A 19,723-nucleotide genomic window follows, 5' to 3' on the forward strand; every position below is an offset into this window, starting at 1 on the left:
GGTGCATCTCCAGCTTCACAGATGAGCAAATTATTCCAAATGTTTTCTTTCCAGCATGTATCCCTTGGCAGTATAACATAGAAACTTACTGTACTGTAAGGTTATCATTGAAATAATTCACATATTTGAAGTTTTCTCCCTAAAAGTGATAAAGCCATTGGTAAATAATTATTTATTACACTTTTACATCTGTTTCATTACATTGTATGCTAAACACTATAAACCTTACTAAGAATCTTACCCCATTTCATTTTACTTTTGTTACCTTTCACTTAAATATAGCTGCATGTATTTTTATTGTCTAAATGAGTGACTGATTTTGCTGCATTCTGGTTACTTTGTAATAAATTTATTTATTTATTTATCTTTGTTGACAAGGAAATTTTGACTGGGCAGAACCCATTTTCAGCAGAGGTCCGAGGAGAAAGGCTCCACCATAGTACATTTATATTAATCTATATAATATATATTATTAATATAATATAGATTATATATATATATACATATATATATATATATATATATATATATATATATATATATATATAATATATATCAATAAAAAACTAGGTTCCCTCTATAGAGTCAAACCCTTTCTTACACCAACAGCCAGGGCTGCTTTAGCAAGAACTCACCTTATCTCTACTCTACTCTATGCCTCTCCCATTTATACAAATCTTTCTAAAAGTAACCTCAGCAAACTAGCAGTATCCTATAATAATATTGCTCGATTTGCTACTGCCTCCCCTTTCAGGACTCATCACTGCCTTAACCTAAAACAACTTGGCTGGCTTGAGTTTCTACACAATTTACAATATCTCCAGCTTAGCCCATAAGATCCTCTCTCAACCCACAAATATACCAATACTCTCAAGCCTTTTCATCCCCTACAACAATCCTAAAATCCTACAGTCATCCAACAAACTTCTGATTAACACCTGCAGATCTTATAACTTAGCAGGTGATACCCTGTTCTCTAACACTGTTGGAAGGTTATGGAATTCACTTCCTACTGACCTCACTTCTCTGTCATCTCTTACACTATTTAAAAAGAAACTAAACTCATATCTCAACATACACTGGTTATGTTCCTGCACTAACCCTGGCTAATGTCCTACATCTCAACAACATTGTAAACTTACTGTCTTGCATTTTTACAGTATCCCTTACTGCCCGTGCTAAGCTCATTCGAAGTATTGTAGTTTAATACTATTTTTAATGAATGCTCTCTATTGCTACTATGTGGGGGAAAAAAATAATTTTTGCTTACTTCTTAAACTCCTACCACTTTCTAATTTAGTTTTTTGCATGTATCTTTACTGTTACTCCTTTGTATATCTGATACTGTAGTTTTATATTTTATATTTTGTATTTCTCATTTTTGTATTTTTTTCTATTCCATATGTGTTTGGAGCTTTTCTCCCCGGGCCTCTACTGAAAATGGACATGTATCCAGCTAGACTAGCCCGGTCAACAAATGTAAAATAAAATAAAATAAATTAACAAGTGAACTTTAGACCTTTCTCAGAAAAAACACAGTTATGTTTCTCATGAAATAAATATAATTACAATACAGGTATATATAGTAAAGTATTTACATCAACAATTATAAGTCTATACGGTTGTCTTAACTGTAAATTCTTGCAGAAGTAAATGGATTGATACTGCAGAAGGGGAACATTAGTGTAAAGAAGTTTAGTGTTCCGGCATTTCGTAAATGAAAGGTTTGCAAGGAGTTTAGTATACGTAATGAAGTTAGTTATAAAATTATGTATGAAAGGCAATTTTAGTTTTGTATATAATTGTAAAGAATTCAAGAGATATATTGAACTAAGTTATAAAATGATGTAGGAGAGGATGGACGATATTTGTATTGTATAGGAGGATAGTGGTAATAGCTTATGACTGAGAGAGCATGCTATAGGATTATTTCTATTTAGGCTGCCTATTCCAAATTGGTGTATCTAGAAGGTTTAAAATGGAGGAGATGCATGAGAGGGCTACAGCAGTGGATGGGGGCATTTAGAAAGACGGCAAGATGTGAAGTGTTGTTTAGGGTGTTTGTAAAAATGCATGTATTTATTCAAGTGTAGGGGGTAATGATTCTAGCAGAGGAGGGCAAAAAATTTGTGATAAACAATAAAAAGGTCTCAGCCTAGTGATGAACATGAGCATGACCAAGACTGGGTAAAGTATTGTTTGAACTGGAGCTTGGAAATTTGTTAATCATTTTTAGTTGTGTAGGGATGGTGTTCCGGAGCTTGAAGATGTATTGCTTTAGTAGTGCTTAGGAGAAATTTATCACCAGAACAGAGATCCCTTGTGGGGGTGTAGGGCAATAATATGGTTTTTAATGCAGGGCATTGTTAATTTATCAGTTTGCATGCCATGATTAGCTGAGAGTATGTTATTTAGTTGTTAAGTTCTAGCCAGTTTAACTGCTTTAAGGCCTGGCAGTGGCGAGCTTGGTGTTTGCAGTGCTGGTAGCAAATTTGGCTACTTTGTTGTAATAGGAGGCTAGTTTGGTTTTTAGTGCAGAGCTTAGGTTTGTAAAGATAGCTGAGGTATATAAGAGGGTTAGAAGTAAACAGGATGAGGCTAGGGCTTTTCTTGTTGAGTCTGCAAGGTACTGTTTAGCCCTGTAAAGGGAACCAGGTTTCTTATGGCTCTTTTTAATTGTTTGAAGAATATGTTGATCAGATTTAAGACTGCCATCTATTACAATGCCCAGTAATTTAGTCTGTGTTTACTACCTCATTTTTCAGTGTTATTTGCTGAAGTAACTAAGAAAGATTGTTTGTTTTTGATGGAGGTAATGTGTTGGTGTGAAGAGCATCAGTTTAGTTTTATTGGGATTAAGTAGTAGGTTTGAATTTTTTAGGCAAGTTTTGATTGAAGAGAAAAAAAATGGGTGATTTCTTGCAGCCTGGATATTGTGGGGGCATATTAAATTCAAATCATCTGCATATTATGCTATAATAGTTGCTTGGTATGTGGCAGTGTGAAGCTTGTTTATAAAAATAATAAAAAAGAATGGGTCCTGGTATACAGCCCTGAGGGACACCTATGGTAACTGGAAGAGAGGTCATGTTGCCATTTGACTGCTTGTTGCTTTCTAGATAGATAACTAAAGAACCATTTAAGGGAGGATAGAGATAGACCTACAGATGAGAGTTCAGCAAGTAAATGTTGATGTGATACAGTGGCAAAAGCTTTGAATAAGTCTAGGAACACAGTTGATGCTCAATTACCATTGTTTTGATGCTGGCTTATAGCATTGGTGACATGAAGGAGGGTGGTGCTTGTGCTGCGATGAGGCCTGAAACCATGCTGTGTTTCGGGGACCAGATTATTTGTATTTAGGTCATGCAAAAGCTATGCATTTAATACATTTTTCAAGTATTTTTCATAGGGAGGAGAGGTTTGCAATGGGCCTATAATTATTAAACTTTGTACATGTGCCACTTTTGTGTAAAAGTATAATAATGCATTTTTTTCCAGATGAAAGGAACATATTTATAAGATATACAGACAACAACAACAACAGACTGGAAAAGCAAGTGCATCTGCAGCCATTTTTAAGTAATCTGAAGGGAGTTGGTCAGCAGCTAGGGTGGTTAGTTTTAACTTATGTAGGAGTCTTTTAATGGTGGAGGTAGGTGCTGGGCTGAAGTCCAAGTAGCTGAGGATATTTATCGGAGGCTGCTGGTGCTAGAAAGATAGTGGAAGTATTAATGTTTGTAAGAGACAATATAGTTTGTATAAAATAGAAATTAAACTATGTGGGACTTGAATCAGTTTTATTGTTGAATATAAGGGTGGGGTGGTAATTTGGCCTGGATGTAAAAGGTTGTTTATGGATGTCCAGAAGAGTTTTGTGTTGTTTTGATGTTTATTTTGAAGGATGTTATAACATGTTTGCTTGTCATGTTTTATTTGGTATTTTGTCCTATTCCTTAGTTGCCTGAAAAGTTGAAGTGTATTTTGTGTTCTATTTTTGAATCATTCTTTTCAAGCTTTGTCATACTGTATCAATAATTTCTTAGTTTCTTTTGTTAGCCATAGTACAGAATTGGATTTGACCCTTTTAGTACATACTGGGGCAAGGTTATTAAAAATTTTTAGGAATATCTCATTGAAATGTGAGAGCAGAGTCTAATGGCATAGATTTTAGTATTTTCCAGTTATATTCTCTCGTGGATTTGATAAACGTGTGTTTGTCAAAATTCTTTTGTGCTATGATCTTGGTTGTGAACTATATGTTTATCTTGATTATTATAACATCTGCGAGTGTAAATAGGTTAATGGTCACTTAGGCTGTCTACAAAGCTACTGGCTGACCTAAACGTTGCTGAGTCTAAGTTTGATTGCCTACTAGTACTTTTGTGGACTCTAGTAACTAATGTAATTAACCGTGTAAAGCCGTACAGGTTTATGGAATCAAATGGGGTGTTGCTATTAATAATCTGCCAGTCTATATTTAGGTCTCATAATATTATTGTTTCGTGTTGTATATAGTAGGATATATTCCTCAGTGGTATTGTTTTTACATGGTGGGATATATATATATATATGGCTGCTAAACAAAGCTTTTTCCTATTATTGATTTTCAGATGTGATACAAGGTGTTCCACACTATTAAACTATGGTGATACAAGGTGTTCCACACTATTAAACTATGGTGATACAAGGTGTTCCACACTATTAAACTATGGTGATACAAGGTGTTCCACACTATTAAACTATGGTGATACAAGGTGTTCCACACTATTAAACTATGGTGATACAAGGTGTTCCACACTATTAAACTATGGTGATACAAGGTGTTCCACACTATTAAACTATGGTGATACAAGGTGTTCCACACTATTAAACTATTGTATCTCCTGTGCAAATGTGGTTATATTTAGGGGATTCTTGCAGATAATGGCAATGCCACCTGTCCGCTTATTTTTTCCTGTCAAGCCTAATTATCCTGAAACCAGGTGGGGTAATTTCATTGTCAGTTATGTCTTTTTTTCACCATGTTTCTGTAGCTATGATTATGTCTGGGGAATATGTGGTAATATAAGCATGTATGTCCTAGATTTTATTGTAAATACTTCTAATATTGATATTTAGGAAGAGAAGGCTTAAAATTGGGGATCTGAGAGGAAAAAAGAATGGTTAATTAATACTGTGCTGTTAGTGTGAAGTTTTTGCTGTTGTGTTCATAGGTTAATAGGTAGGTACTAGGCTATTGGCCTTGGGGCCTATATAAGCCTAGCCAAAAAGGTTCCCTGGCTTTCGCCACCCAAAAAAAATATTTTCCTGTGCCCCTGTCAAGCAGTGCCACAGAAGTGATCCCCGAGGTGAAGTTTCTATTTCCCATCCAGTCATCAAGGTTTTTCTTAGAGGGCCAATGAGGAGCTTTGCTTCACATGAATGGGTACTTTGTTCCAGAGTATGGGTAGTCTCTGGGACAGGAATCTATCCCTCCAGCATATTGTGGTGCCAGGATTTGGGTGAAATGCGTTTGTGCTTTAGTACTATTAGATTTCATATGGTAATATACATTGTAACTGAAAAAAAATTAAGAAGGTTTGCTGGTACAATGTGGGTGCTGTGGTAATTGATAGACATGGTAACTGTTGGTGTAGCTAGTATGGGTTTGTAGGTCTATATTAATTACATTTATTTGGGAGGTATGGTGGTTGGTAAAGAGTGCTAATATGCTAAGGAGGCAGAGGCACACTAATAAGGTTTGAGACAGAGACATTTTTTATAATATGCAAGTTTGAGACAGAGACATTTTTTATAATATGCAAGTCAGATTTTGCTGAAAATATTAGTTTGCACTTTAAAATGTTACTGGGTAACAGTATTAGCTAGAGTAGTATAACTTCTAAAAGGACAAGCTGGGTACAGCACTTCAAGAAAATGACTCGGAGATGCTAATTATAGGGCAAATGCACTTTGGTTATATTCTGATTGTTTTGGTGCAGAGATAGGTGGAGGAAGTGTAGGGGTGGAGTTGGTTTATTTTAAATATAGAGGAGGATGGGCAGGGTGGGACTTGGGGGTAGGTAGGGAGATGAGTGAACTGAGCTGGGCCCAACTATGGTTTTTCTCAGCACAGTTATGTTGCTGTTTGAATCAATAAACTTTGGCAATGGTAGAGCCAACTGTATGAACTGAACAGTGTAAAACAGAAGCTGAAAGGGGAAAAGGAGAATTGCAGGGAGCAGTAGACATGTGACTTGTGTATTTAGAGAGCTAGCTGCAAGGTATTGTAGTAAAGGAAGAAAATGAGGAGGCGAGTCCGAAAAAGAAAGCAAAGCAAGTAGTTTGTCCTGTTTTAGTGGGGGAAGGGTGATGACAAGCTATGTATTGGCAGTTATTTTGGACTACACAAAAACCTGCTAAATCGATTGCCCATTAGTACTGGCTGTACTATATACCAGTGGTGTAGGTGTTGTTGGGGATTCTATGGAGCCATGTCCTCTAGTGCAAAGTATGCACCAGTACAGCTACCTACTTCAGGTGAGTATACATGGACACACTGCTGCAATCAACAGAAAACATGCCTACCCACTACATACAGCTGCTGCCCACTACATTATCAGAAGGCGGGGCTGGATGATATGGAATCAGGAAGTAATTGGCAATTGTTTAGCATGCAGTTAACAGAAATGCAAGTTTATTAAACTTAATAAATATAGGTCCACTGAAGCAACTAACATAAAAAATACACATTTTAGAATCAGAAAGTCCTTTTACCTTTTACATAAGGACATAATTTTACCAAAATGAAATTCTACAGGAGGTATGTACTTGGGTAATGACCACTGGGGCATTTTTAAACCTCACCATGCATCCCAAATCTCCGACAAGTTCTGGTACCATTGGTAAGTGTGAGCAGGGGTTCGGGAGATTAAGCATTTACAGGCTGCCTTTGTCCATTAGAGACATAGGTGCACATGATCTTCAAATGGGAACCATAGCTTCCTGCTTTAATAAAAAAAAAATTGGTGATATTGTGGAATATTTTGAGACAGTCTCAAGTTTTCAGGATATAAAATTAATGAAGCTAAAACAAAGGCTATAACCATAAATTATGTACCCACACACTAATTGGTTCAGCAATACCCATATTTATGGGGACATGATAAGATGAAGTATTTAGGAGTATGGATTAAAACAGCTTCTGTTATGGCAACTAAGAATATGTGGGAAGAGACTAAACAATAGACAAAATAAAAATTGAGAAACTGGAAACTCTTGTTAATGGATATGGATAGAAGATACAAGCAGTAAAAATGTTTTTAGTCCCTGTATTCTTGTATACAGGTAAGGCATACTTTTATCAACCTGAGGAGAAGTTGTGGATGATAATTAATGAAGGTACTTGCATATTTTCGCAACCGCATTTGGAACCCCGCATAGTTCCTGATGTTATCGACAACCTACTTTATACTGAAGTAAAAAGGGGTGTGTGAAGACCCAAACAGCTTTGAATCAACATGTTACTGAAAGAGGAACTGCAATAATGGGCAAATTCCTCTTCCCTGGTAGCATCATTTATGCCCGTAACTTAATGCGAATTTAAATGAACTGTTCTGCCATGTACTTTTACAGAAACTGAAGTGTTGATACTGTTTTGTTTGCGGTGTATTTCAGTAATTTATTGATGTTTTACATTAATTTTAGATTACTTAAAAAAAAAATTAATTGTATTGTTACCGTTGTGCTTCTACATTCCTATTATGTTTCACCGGCCAACCTGTTTAGGAACACTATCCAAAGTCAAATGGAAGCTATCCGCATCTTTTCAGAACTGCATATTGCCAAAGCACCACTTTGCAAATCATGAATTCATTACACTCTTTACTGATTAGGAAGTGCTACGTTTATCTGTTGTAGAAATATGTATTATTTACTTTTTATGTTTAGTTGTTGTTTGCGTTTCATGTATCTGTCAGGTATGCTAAAAGTTGAATGTTTCTGTTTTATTCATAGTACACTTACGTATTATCGCAACCACATACCTGCCACTGTATGCCTTTGTGAAGACTGGTAATGAAGGGTGAAGGCTGCCAGCCTAGCCAGATAGAATTTTGCAGATAATTCTGTCATTTGTAAATATGAATGTAAACTAAAGGCTTGTTGTCTTAAATGTAAAGAAATATTATTACATGTGGAACTGGAAATAAATGTGACAACAGTGCACTCTACTGACCAAAGTAAAGCCTGTGGTGACCCTTTCAAGTAGACAGTGGTGCCGAAAAGTCTAGATGAAGAAATTCTTTCTGTTGTTTTAACCAAGAGTTAAATTGCTAGATTTAAACATGCAAATGTATTTTTATTGCTCTGTTCCTGACCAGCTGCAAGATAACAAAAGGGAGATGTTAAGAATGTAAATGTAGTTAATGTGTAGCCTGGGAACACCAGGAAAGTATAAAAAGATGATGTCATTTTTTATCAGAACTGCAATAGCAATTTAAACAGAGAGAGCCAGAAGGCATTAATTATTTTTGTCTGACTATTCAACTCGGCACTGCCTGTTGTCTTATGTAAGTTATCTTAGACTTGTGTTTTCCTTTAGAGAGCTAGAAATTAGAAAGTTTAGACTGTGTTTTTCTATGATGTCAGAGCTGTACATACTGATTTATTTCAAGTATTTCTGTGTGATCTCTGAACTCTAATGACTAGCACTGTATAGTAGAAAGTATTGTCTTGGGAAGAGTTGTATAAAAAGTTGGACACTAAGGAGGGAGAAAAGGACCTGTACTGATTGGCTAGACAGAGGGACCGAGCTAGTAAAGATGTGCAGCAGGCAAGGGTGATAAAGGATAATGAGGGAAACGTACTCACAAGTGAGGAGAGTGTGTTGAGCAGATGGAAAGAGTACTTTGAGGGGTTGATGAATGAAGAGAAAGAGGGAGAGAAGGTTGGATGATGTGCGGATAGTGAATCATAAAGTGCAGTGGATTAGCAAGGAGGAAGTAAGGATAGCTATGAAGAGGATGAAGAACGGAAAGGCTGTTAGTCCAGATGACATACATGTGGAAACATGGAGGTATTTAGGTGAAATGGCAGTGGAGTTTTTAACTAGATTGTTTAATGAAATCTTGGAAAGTGAGAGGATGCCTGAGGAATGGAGAAAAAGTGTTTTGGTACCGATTTTTAAGAATTAGGGTGATGTGCAGAGCTGTAGTAACTACAGAGGGATTAAACTGATCAGTCACAGCATGAAGTTATGGGAAAGAGTACTGGAAGCTAGGTTAAGAAGGGAGGTGATGGTTAGTGATCAGCAGTATGGTTTCATGCCAGGAAAGCGCACTACAGATGCGATGTTTGCTCTGAGAGTGTTAATGGAGAAGTACAGAGAAGGTCAAAAGGAGTTGTATTGTGTCTTTGTGGATTTAGAGAAAGCATATGACAGGGTGCCCAGAGAGGAGTTGTAGTATTGTATGAGGAAGACGGGAGTGTCAGAAAAGTATGTAAGAGTGGTACAGGATATGTACGAGGGTAGTGTGACAGCGGTGAGGTCTGCGGTGGGAGTGACGGATGCGTTTAAGGTGGAGGTGGGATTACATCAAGGATCAGCTCTGAGCCCTTTCTTATTTGCAATGGTGATGGACAGGTTGACAGACGAGATCAGACAGGAGTCCCCGTGGACTATGATGTTTGCAATTGACATTGTGATCTGTAGTGAGAGTAGGGAACAGGTGGAGGAGACCCTGGAGAGGTGGAGATATGCTCTAGAGAGAAGAGGAATGAAGGTCAGCAGGACTAAGACAGAATATATGTGTGTGAATGAGAGGGAGGGTAGAGGAATGGTGAGGATGCAGGGAGTAGAGGTGGTGAAGGTGGATGAGTTTAAGTACTTGGGATCAACAGTTAAGAGTAATGGTGAGTGTGGAAGAGAGGTGAAGAAGAGAGTACAGGCAGAATGGAGTGGGTGGAGAAGATTGTCAAGAGTGATTTGTGACAGATGAGTACCAGTAAGAGTGAGGGGCAGGATGGAGTGGGTGGAGAAGATTGTCAAGAGTGATTTGTGACAGACGAGTACCAGTAAGAGTGAACGGGATGATCTACAAGAGGGTAGTGAAACCAGCTATGTTATATGGGTTTGAGACAATGGCATTGACAAAAAGGCAGGAGTTAGAGCTTCACGTGGCAGAGTTGATGTTGTTAAGATTTGCACTGGGTTTGACGAGGATGGACAGGATTAGGAATAAGTATATTAGAGGGTCAGCCTAGGATGGAAGGTTTGGAGACAAAGCCAGAGAGGCAAGATTACATTGGTTTGGACACGTGGTGAGGAGGGATGCAGAGTATATTAGGAAAAAGATGCTAAGGATGAAGCTGCCAGGTAACAGGAAAAGAGGAAGGCGTAAGATAAGGTTTATGGATGTGGTGAGAGAGGACATGCAGGTGGTTGGTGTGACAGAGCAAGATGCAGAGGACAGGAAGAAATGGAAACAGTTGATCTGCTGTGGCGACCCCTAACGGGAGCAGCCAAAAGAAGAAGAAGATTATTAAATATTTTAAAACATTTTAACTGTGGCTGGTTTTGTGTAGAGATAATTTAAGCTCTGGAGTACATCGCATATTTATAACGTTTACTGTCCAGGTCACTCCAAATAAGCCTTTGACTGATTAGTCACACTTACCAATTGGATAATAATATTGCACAGTAATAATTGGACACCCTTTTAAGGGCCTTTGGGTAGCTGATAATATTAACTGGGTGGTGGCAGCCAGTACTACTGTATAGTCTGGGTAAAAGGGGCACGGCTGGAGAACCTGTGCCAGCCTTCCCCAGAAGTGTCTGTGTGATTGTGTAAACTCTTGGGCAGGGACACGAAGCACTGGTTGGACAGAGAGGGTGCTGGAGATTTTAGCTTGCCCAGCTAGGCTGAGATCTGGACCCTATAGCTGTGCTAGTGGGGAGTCTTACTGGGGACCTGGGGAGCAAGGGAGTGACCATCCCCAGACTGACTGTGATCTCTGTGTGCTCGTAAGGAAATTGCACTTTACTGTGTGTGTTTGTTATCCTTTCCTCATATATGAGACACCCTCTCTGGTGTTAGTGGTGAGGATTGAGGCTCCTTGATTGCTGGGCCAGGGCACGGGCATCACATATTAATTGTTTGGCAGTGGTGGGATATCCACATCACATATTAATTAGTTGGTAAACACTAATTTGCTTGTAGTGGTGTGGGTAGAGTGAATCCTGTAGCTTGTGTACAGTGAGCTTTGAAGGTGTTTTATACTCTAAAACAGCCACGCAGTGAATACTCAGAGTTCAGATCACAATTGTTTTATTTCTTTTGTTAGTTTAGTCAGGGTGAGCAGGCAGCATGTCAGCAGAGGAGTATGGAAAGCTGACAAGGAGCCAGCTGGCAGAGATGTGCCAGGCTAGGGGACTGGTGCATGGAAACCTGACTAAGGCAGACTTGATTGCAGCCTTGGCTACAGCTGCATCAGAAAACAGCAACCAGGAGGACAATCAGACTGGCAGTGGAGATATAATACCCTCAGAGAATGGACAGCTCAACCTTTCTGCAGTGGAGCTAAAGAGACTTGAGTTGGAGGCCAGGCATTTGGAAGTAGAAGCAGCTGAGAGACTGAGAAGTCTACAGGCTGAGGAGAACAAGAAACTGTTACGTCTGGAAGCTGAGAAAAAGGAAAGACAGAGGAAGCGTGAGAAGGAGATGCTGACTCTTTGCCAGAGTCATGGAGATAATGGGAAAGGGAGTAACTGGACCTCAGAAGCACAAAAGGTCAGTAAATTTCTTCCACAGTTTAAAGAGGGGGATAATTTTGATAGTTTCATTCACATGTTTGAGAGGTTATGTAAACTGTATGAAGTTGACCAAGGGCTCTGGGTATGGTTCCTGACCCTCTTACTCCTTGGTAAAGCTGTAAATGCATTATCTAAAGTGCCTGACATTGCATGTTTTGATTATACTGCTGTAAATAAATGTCTATTAGCACTGTTTAAGCTGACACCTGAAACGTATAGGAAAAATGTTTTGTGAGCATAGACACAAGGCAGATGAAAGTTTGTGTGAATATTTTGCTGAATTGAGCACTTATTTCCATAGGTAGGTGTGTGGATGTCAGGTTGCCACTTTTGAAGGGTTGGCAGACCTTTTGGTGAGGGAACAAGCCCTTGGCACTTTGCCTGAGGACCTGAGGATCTGGTTAGCTGATAGACTATGTGCTACTTCAGAGGAGTTGGGGAAGAAGGGAGACCTATACCTGGCAAGCAGAGCAGCCCTGCACAGGAAGGGGACCCCCAGTACTGCTCATGGGTCTCAAGGAACCCATGGTGGGCAGCACAGACTGCCCCAACAGAATCTGCCAGTAGCAGGGGAAGCCACTAGTCCAGGTACACATCCAGGAGCTAGGGTTAAATGTTTTGAATGCAACCAGTGGGGCCATGTGGCATACAGATGTCCATGGAGGCAAGGTGGAGAACAAAAGGGGAGAGAGCCAGTAAGTGGGAAAGACAAAATGCTAATAGCAGGTTGTCTTGAGACAACAGGGGTACTAAACTACCATCCTGCAGATGTCCTGAGAGGGAAGGATTTGGACGAGGGAGTACCATGTGCTTATGCAGTTACACGCGGTCAGGCTAGGAGACAAGCATGTTGGTCTGGTAGCTTGGGGGAGACCCAGACAGAATGCATACTTGCAGCCAGGACTGGTGAGGTGGTTACTTCAGGGAGGGAGCTACCCTGTAGCCGTGAGACTGAACGTGAGCCAGAGCTGCTTGGGGGTACTGATGGTCCCTTGGACAGAGTGACTGACTGCAGAGGTAGAGGTGAGTAATAGTACCCAGGCTGACACTGAGGCACCACTGTCAGAGGATGCCAGACTTCCTGTGGAAGAGGAGTTGGGAAGAGTTACAAGGAGAGAGTTGAGACAGGCTCATCTCTCAGACCCTACATTGCAAGGCCTGAGGCACGTAGCTAGGGAGGCACCTGATTCTCAAGAAAGGGGGAATCTGTATACTGGGACAAAGGGTTACTATAGAGAGTGGACCCCTGAGGGAGTGCTAGAAGGTGAGAGAGTACAGCAGTTGGTAGTGCCTAGAGTCTACCATCTGGTGATTCTAGCCGTAGCCCATGATATTCCCTTTGCAGGTCATATGGGCATAAAACGTACAAAGAGACGTATTATGCAGAACTTTTATTGTCCTGGAATTTCCAGAGATGTAACAGGGTACTGCAGGACCTGTGAGCAGTTCCAAAACGTAGGCAAGGCAGGAGACAATGTGAGAGCTGCTTTGATGCCTTTGCCTGTGACTGAGGAGCCATTTTAGAGGGTAGCTATGGATATTGTGGGTCCTCTGAGTACCCCAAGTTCCACAGGGAAAAAGTATATCCTAGTGGTAGTGGATTATGCTACACGATACCCTGAGGTGGTGGCTTTGTCCTCCATTGAGGCAGAGAAGGTGGCAAATGCTTTGTTAGAGATTTTCAGCAGTGTAGGTTTCCCAAAAGAAATACTGACTGACAGAGGTGCCAATTTTATGTCACACCTGCTGGCTTGTCTGTGGAAGTCCTGTGGGGTGAAGCACATGGAGACCACATCCAACCATCCCCAGACTAATGGTCTTGTTGACAGGTTAAACTCTACAATCAAGTCCATGCTACGTGCATTTGCAGATCAGTTTAAGAGGGAGTGGGACACATATTTGCCCCATCTCTTGTTTGCTTACAGGAAGGTTCCCCAAGAATCCACAGGTTTTTCACCCTTTGAATTGCTGTATGGGCATAGGGTGAGGGGATCTCTATATTTAATTTGAGATGAGTGGGAAGGTGAGTGTGAGTCTCACAAGGAGTCTGTTGTGGCATACGTCCTAAACCTCAGGACAAGGCTCAGGGAACTCATGGGCTTGGCCCAGGAAAACCTGGTAGAAGCCCAACAACAGAAAAAGGTGTGGCATGACAGGAATGCTTGAGCTAGAGTGTATGCTGTGGGGCAGCAGGTAATGGCTCTCATTCCTGTCAGACACAACAAGCTGCAAGCAGCTTGTGAGGGTTCCTACAAGGTGGTAAGAAAGGTAAGTGATATTAACAACATGGTGGAACTGCTAGGCAAATGTCAGGGGCACAAATTGTACCATGTTAACATGATGAAACCTTACCATGATAGGGAGGCCCTTGTGCTGAGCATTTGCAGTGGATTGCAGGAGGAGTCTGAGGGAGATCTGGGGACTTATCTCCTCAGTGAGGCTCTGGCTGACACCTCGGTGGAAGGAGCTGCTGGGACATTGCTACCATCTCCTACTCAGGTTTGAGAAATCCGAGCAGTGTTGCAGGAATTTGGTGTCATGTTCACTGGGAAACCAGGGTGCACCCACCTGGTGCAGCACCAGGTGGATACAGGACCTCAAAGGCCTATTAGGCAGGCCCATTATAGGGTGCCTGAGAGAGTCAAACAGACTCTGAGGGAGGAGGTACAGGAGATGTTGGAACTAGGGGTGATTTCAAGAGTCCAACAGTCCCTGTGCCTTCCCAGTGGTGCTGGTGCCAAAGAAGGATGGCAACACCAGGTTCTGTGTGGACAACAGGAAATTAAATAGTCACACAGAATCGGATGCTTACCCCATGCCTAGGACAGATGAGACCCTAGAGCAGCTGGGTATGGCTAAGTATCTTACAACCATTGATCTTACCAAGGGTTACTGGCAGGTACCCTTGAATCTCAGTGCTAGAGAGAGGAGCCTTTGTGACTCCTTTTGGTATGTATGAGTTCACAAAGATGCCCTTTGGGATGAAGAATGCCCCAGTGACTTTTCAGAGGCTGGTAGAGCATATCCTAGCAGGAGCAGGAGGGTTTGCCCTTGCTTACCTAGATGATATTGCCATCTACAGCCATTCCTGGCCAGAGGACCTTCAGCATGTCAGAGAGGTGCTGGGCAGACTACAGAGGGCAGGGTTGACCATTAAGTCGAACAAATGTCAGGTGGGTATGGCGGAGGTCTCCTATCTAGGACATAGAGAGGGGAGTGGTAAGATAAGGTCAGAACCTGCCAAAGTGGAAGCTATTCAGGCATGGCCTGCACCTGTTACTAAAAATCAGGTGAGGGCATTTTTAGGGACAGCAGGTTACTACAGAAAGTTCGTCCCCAGTTATAGTACCATAGCTGTGCCCCTCACAGACCTGACAAGGAAGAACAAACCAGATAAGGTAGTGTGGACCCCAGCATGTGAGCAGGCATTCCAGAAGCTTAAAGAAGCTTTATGAGGACCCCCTGTGTTAGCCAGTCCAGATTACAGCAAAGAATTTGTTGTGCAGGTGGATGCTTAAAACCATGGGGTGGATGCTGTACTTAGCCAGATTTCTTCAGAGGGAGAAGAGCACCCAGTGGTTTAGCTCAGTCATAGGCTCCAACCCAGGGAGGAATGCTATGCAGCTGTATAAAAGGAATGTCTAGCCATAGTGCGGGCACTGCAAAAACTCCAGCCTTATATGTATGGAATGAAATTCACTGTTAAGACAGATCACAACCCCCTAATTTGGTTAAACAGAGCCAGTCAGCAAAATGCCCAGTTGCTAAGATGGAGCCTGGGGTTGCAAGCATATGATATGTCAGTGCAGCACCGCAGTGGGTGTAGCAATGCCAATACAGATGGGTTGTCAAGACAGGGAATGGGGAGAGGTACACCCAGATAGACCTAACCTTCTCAAGCGGCGTTTCTCAAGGGTCACTTGAAAAACTAGCTTGAGTTCTCCGGGGAGAAGAAATGTGAAGACTGGTAGAGAAGGGTGAAGGCTGCCAGCCTAGCCAGAATTCTATCCTTTGTAAATGTGAATGTAAACTACAGGCTTGTTGTCTTAAATGTAAATAAATACTATTACATGTGGAACTGGAAATAAATGTGACAACAGTGCACTCTACTGACCAAAGTAAAGCCTGTGGTGACCCTTTCAAGTAAACAGTGGTGCCGAAAAGTCTAGATGAAGAAATTCTTTCTATTGTTTTAACCAAGAGTTAAATTGCTAGGTTTAAACATGCAAATGTGTTTTTATTGCTCTGTTCCTGACCAGCTGCAAGATAACAAAAGGGAGATGTTAAGAATGTAAATGTAGTTAATGTGTAGCCTGGGAACACCAGGAAAGTGTAAAAAGATGATGTAATGTTTATCAGAACTGCAATAGCAATTTAAACAGAGAAAACCAGAAGGCATTAATCATTTTTGTCTTCAACTCAGCACTGCCTGTTTTCTTAAGTAAGTTATCTTAGACTTGTGTTTTCTTTTAGAGAGCTAGAAATTAGAAAGTTTAGACTGTGTTTTTCTGTGATGTCAGAACTGTACTACTGATTTTTTTTAAGTATTTCTGTATGATCTCTGAACTTTTTTGACTAGCACTGTATAGTAGAAAGTATTGTCTTGTGGTTTTAATTATTTAATATTAAATATTTTAAAACCTTTTAACTGTGGCTGGTTTTGTGTAGAGATAATTTAAGCTCTAGAGTACATTGCATATTTATAGTTTACTGTCCAGGTCACTCCAAATAAGCCTTGACTGATTAGTCACACTTACCAACTGGATAATAACACTGCACAGTAATAATTGGACATACTTTTAAGGGCTTTTGGGTAGCTGCTAATATTAGCTGGGTGATGGCAGCCGGTACTACTGTATAGTCTGGGTAAAAGGGGCACAGCTGAAAAACCTGTGCCAGCCTTCCCCAGAAGTGTCTGTGTGGTTATGTAAACTCTTATCTCAAAGGGTGTGTGTGTCAGCTACTTGGGCGGGAACACGAAGCACTGGTTGGACAGAGAGGGTGCTGGAGATTTTAGCTTACCCAGCTAGGCTGACATCTGGACCCTATAGCTGTGCCAGTGGGGAGTCTTATTGGGGACCTGGGGAGCAAGGGAGCGACCAGCCCTGGACTGACTGTGATCTCTGTGTGCTCTTAAGGGAAATTGCACTTTACTGTGTGTATTTGTTATCCTTTCCTCATATATGAGATGCCGTCTCTGGTGTTAGTGGTGAGGACTGAGGCTCCTTGATTGCTGGGCCAGGGCATGGGCATCACAGCCTTGACAAACTTTTCCATTCAGTCACAGCACTAAATGATGGTACCAAGGAGGACAAATTTTTGCTTTACTCCTGGTCCGGTTTCAGAATCAATGGGATAAAACAGGAATTTGGAGTTTACATATCCCATGTCACTGTAACATGAAGTAGTTTCGGTCAGGCTTTGCCAGTTATGGTGACTTCCAAATGTGGTTGCGATAATATGTAAGTACCTTAATGAAGAATTCAAGGAATTTATCTGGGAGGGAAATGAGAGCAAGAGTTAAAGTGTGATAAGCTGATCCTTCCAGTAAAACAAGGTGGTTTAGGTTTACCTGAATTGAAAGGATATTTTGGCTATATAGTTCATAGGTGTGTACTAGGCTAATGGCCCTGGAGCTTTCACAAGCCTAGCCCATAGAAGTGCCCTAGCATTGTGACACCCAACATTAGTTCCCAGTGCCTCTGTCAAGTAGAGCCACTGGAGTGAGCCTCTGGGTGAACTTTCTATTACCCATCCTCTCATCAAGATTTCTCTTGAAGAGGGACAGCGAGGTACTCTGCTTGTCATGTATGGGAAGTCTATTCCAGAGCATGGGCAGTCTCTGAGTGAGGAACCTGTCCCTCCAGCATGTTCTGTTGATTGCAGTAATGAGATTGAGGTCTCTGGAGCATGTGGTGCAGAGGGACTTGGATTTCTTTAGATGTAGCATTTCTAACAGAGCTGGGTCAGATATGGCTTTGTAAGTCAGGCAAAGATCACCTCTAAGTAGAAGATGTGAGACAGAGAATAGATGGAGTCTTTTGAGTCTGTCCGTGTAGAACATGTGTTTAATGCCTAGGATCCTCTTCGTGAAGTACTTTTGGGGCCTCTCCAGCTGTTACAAGTGTCTAATGAGGTACATGCCAAATGGGGCATTATACTCAATGATTGGTCTAATGAGGGAAGAGTAGAGAGAGATGATGACCTCTTTCGTCCTGGATGCAAAACCCTTGGTAATGAGATGTGCCATACAGGAGGACTTTCTGACCACAGTGGCAATGTGGTGCTTGAAAGAGAGGTTGCTGTCAACCTGCGTCCCCAAATGATCTATAACACCTTCGGTGTTCAGTGGGCTCCCATCAATGTGGTATTAGTGGGAACTGTGTTTTTACCTATGGGGATGAAGACACATTTTTGGGCATTAAGCTTAAGGCCATGGTTTCAACACCGGTCATTGGTCTCAGTGAGGTCTTCTGTAGGATGTCTGCATCACTTGGAGAGTTAATAATGGCTCCCAGCTTGCAGTCGTCTGTGAACTTGGTCAGCCAGAGTCCCTTTGTGTTGGCCTGAACGGGGTTGATGCCTAGTTTGATGAATTTATCAATAATTTCCGAGTGAGGATGGTATCAAAGGCCTTGGCCAGATCAAGGTAGTCTGCATGCACTGCCTTACCTTCATCCACAGCCCTGGTGACTGACTCAAAGAAGTCAACCAGGTTGAGCAGGCATGATCTCACTTTCACAAAGCCAAATTGCATGGGGTCTAGAGTTTGGAGATTTCCTATATCTTTGTTAATCAGGTCCATGATGATGCACTCCATAACTTTACATATCAGACTCATCAGGCTAATGAGGTGATAATTCCCAGGGTCTGTAGTTGCTTCCCCTTTATGGAGTGGGACGACTGTAGCAGTGCTCCATTCTGGAGGGACAAAGCCTGAGGTGAGGCTGTGGCTGAACAGGGCACACAGATGTGGTGCCAGTTCACTTTGTAGTTCATGTAGAATATAGCCAAGGATATTATCGCGTCCCATGGAAGCTGTATTCTTGGCTTTGGACAATGCAGCTTTAACCTGTGCTGCAGTAATGCTGGGTGCCTTGCATTCTTCCGGTATTGTGATTGGTCCTTTAGGGGGAGAGAGAGGGGTAAAGCTGGCACTGAATCTGTTAGTCAGTATGTTGGCAATCTCTGTTGGCTCAGTATAGGAGGTACCATTGTGCAGTAACCCAGAGCTAATCTGGGTATTGCTGTGGAGGTTCATGATAAAACTATAGAAGGCTTTGTGATTGTTTTTAAGTGTCTGCTGCAATTCTGCCTTCATAGCTGGCTTTAGAGGATTTGATGAGGGATCTCAACTTTTTCTTGAGGTTAATAAGGTTCATATGTATACCAAAAGGAGAAGGTTATAATTCAAAGTGGAAAGGGATGATGATGAAGCAAGAGGAGAGTTCAAGAAATAGAGAGGGAGTGAGATTTTGTGTGCATATCCCTAAGGAGAATGACAACTATGCAGAATATTATATTCATAAAGTAGGAGAAAGTATTCTGAAAACTAAGTCACTGCAAGAATGGAGAAAGGAGATTTTGCCAATATTGGGACTGCAAGTAGGGGTACAGAAATTAGGCAAGAGGGTTGGAATTTACTAGAGAAACCTGGCAATGGAACCACGATATTGGAAGCAAATAACTCAAGCAGGAAAGGTAATAGAGTGGGATGAGTCCAATAAGATATTTGGATTGCAGAGTAGACTGCCTTCACTACCAGGGCTTGATCTCAGAGTATAGGAAAAGAAAAGGGGACATGGAAATTCTAAGTGATAGACCTGCTCTGGTAGAGTTTTAGTTGAATCTTGAACAGAAGCAGCTGTTAAAAAGATAATTAGCAGAGCATATAAAATATTGCATGATAACTATAAGAATCAGTCAGAG

The 19,723-nt window shown here is 41.2% G+C and overlaps 1 protein-coding gene and 1 pseudogene across 1 annotated transcript in view; both read left to right on the forward strand.

The window, feature by feature from the left end:
• The window catches only part of LOC122812252 (TLC domain-containing protein 4-like), a 1,080,923-nt gene that overhangs the window by 52,969 nt on the left and 1,008,231 nt on the right, over positions 1-19,723 (forward strand). The window lies entirely within an intron of this gene.
• LOC122810781 overlaps positions 1-19,723 on the forward strand; it is an 86,489-nt pseudogene that overhangs the window by 12,391 nt on the left and 54,375 nt on the right.

This window comes from Protopterus annectens, chromosome 9.part0 (genome assembly GCF_019279795.1).
Source record: "Protopterus annectens isolate FY-2018-M chromosome 9.part0, PAN1.0, whole genome shotgun sequence".
Lineage (NCBI taxonomy): Eukaryota > Metazoa > Chordata > Ceratodontiformes > Protopteridae > Protopterus > Protopterus annectens.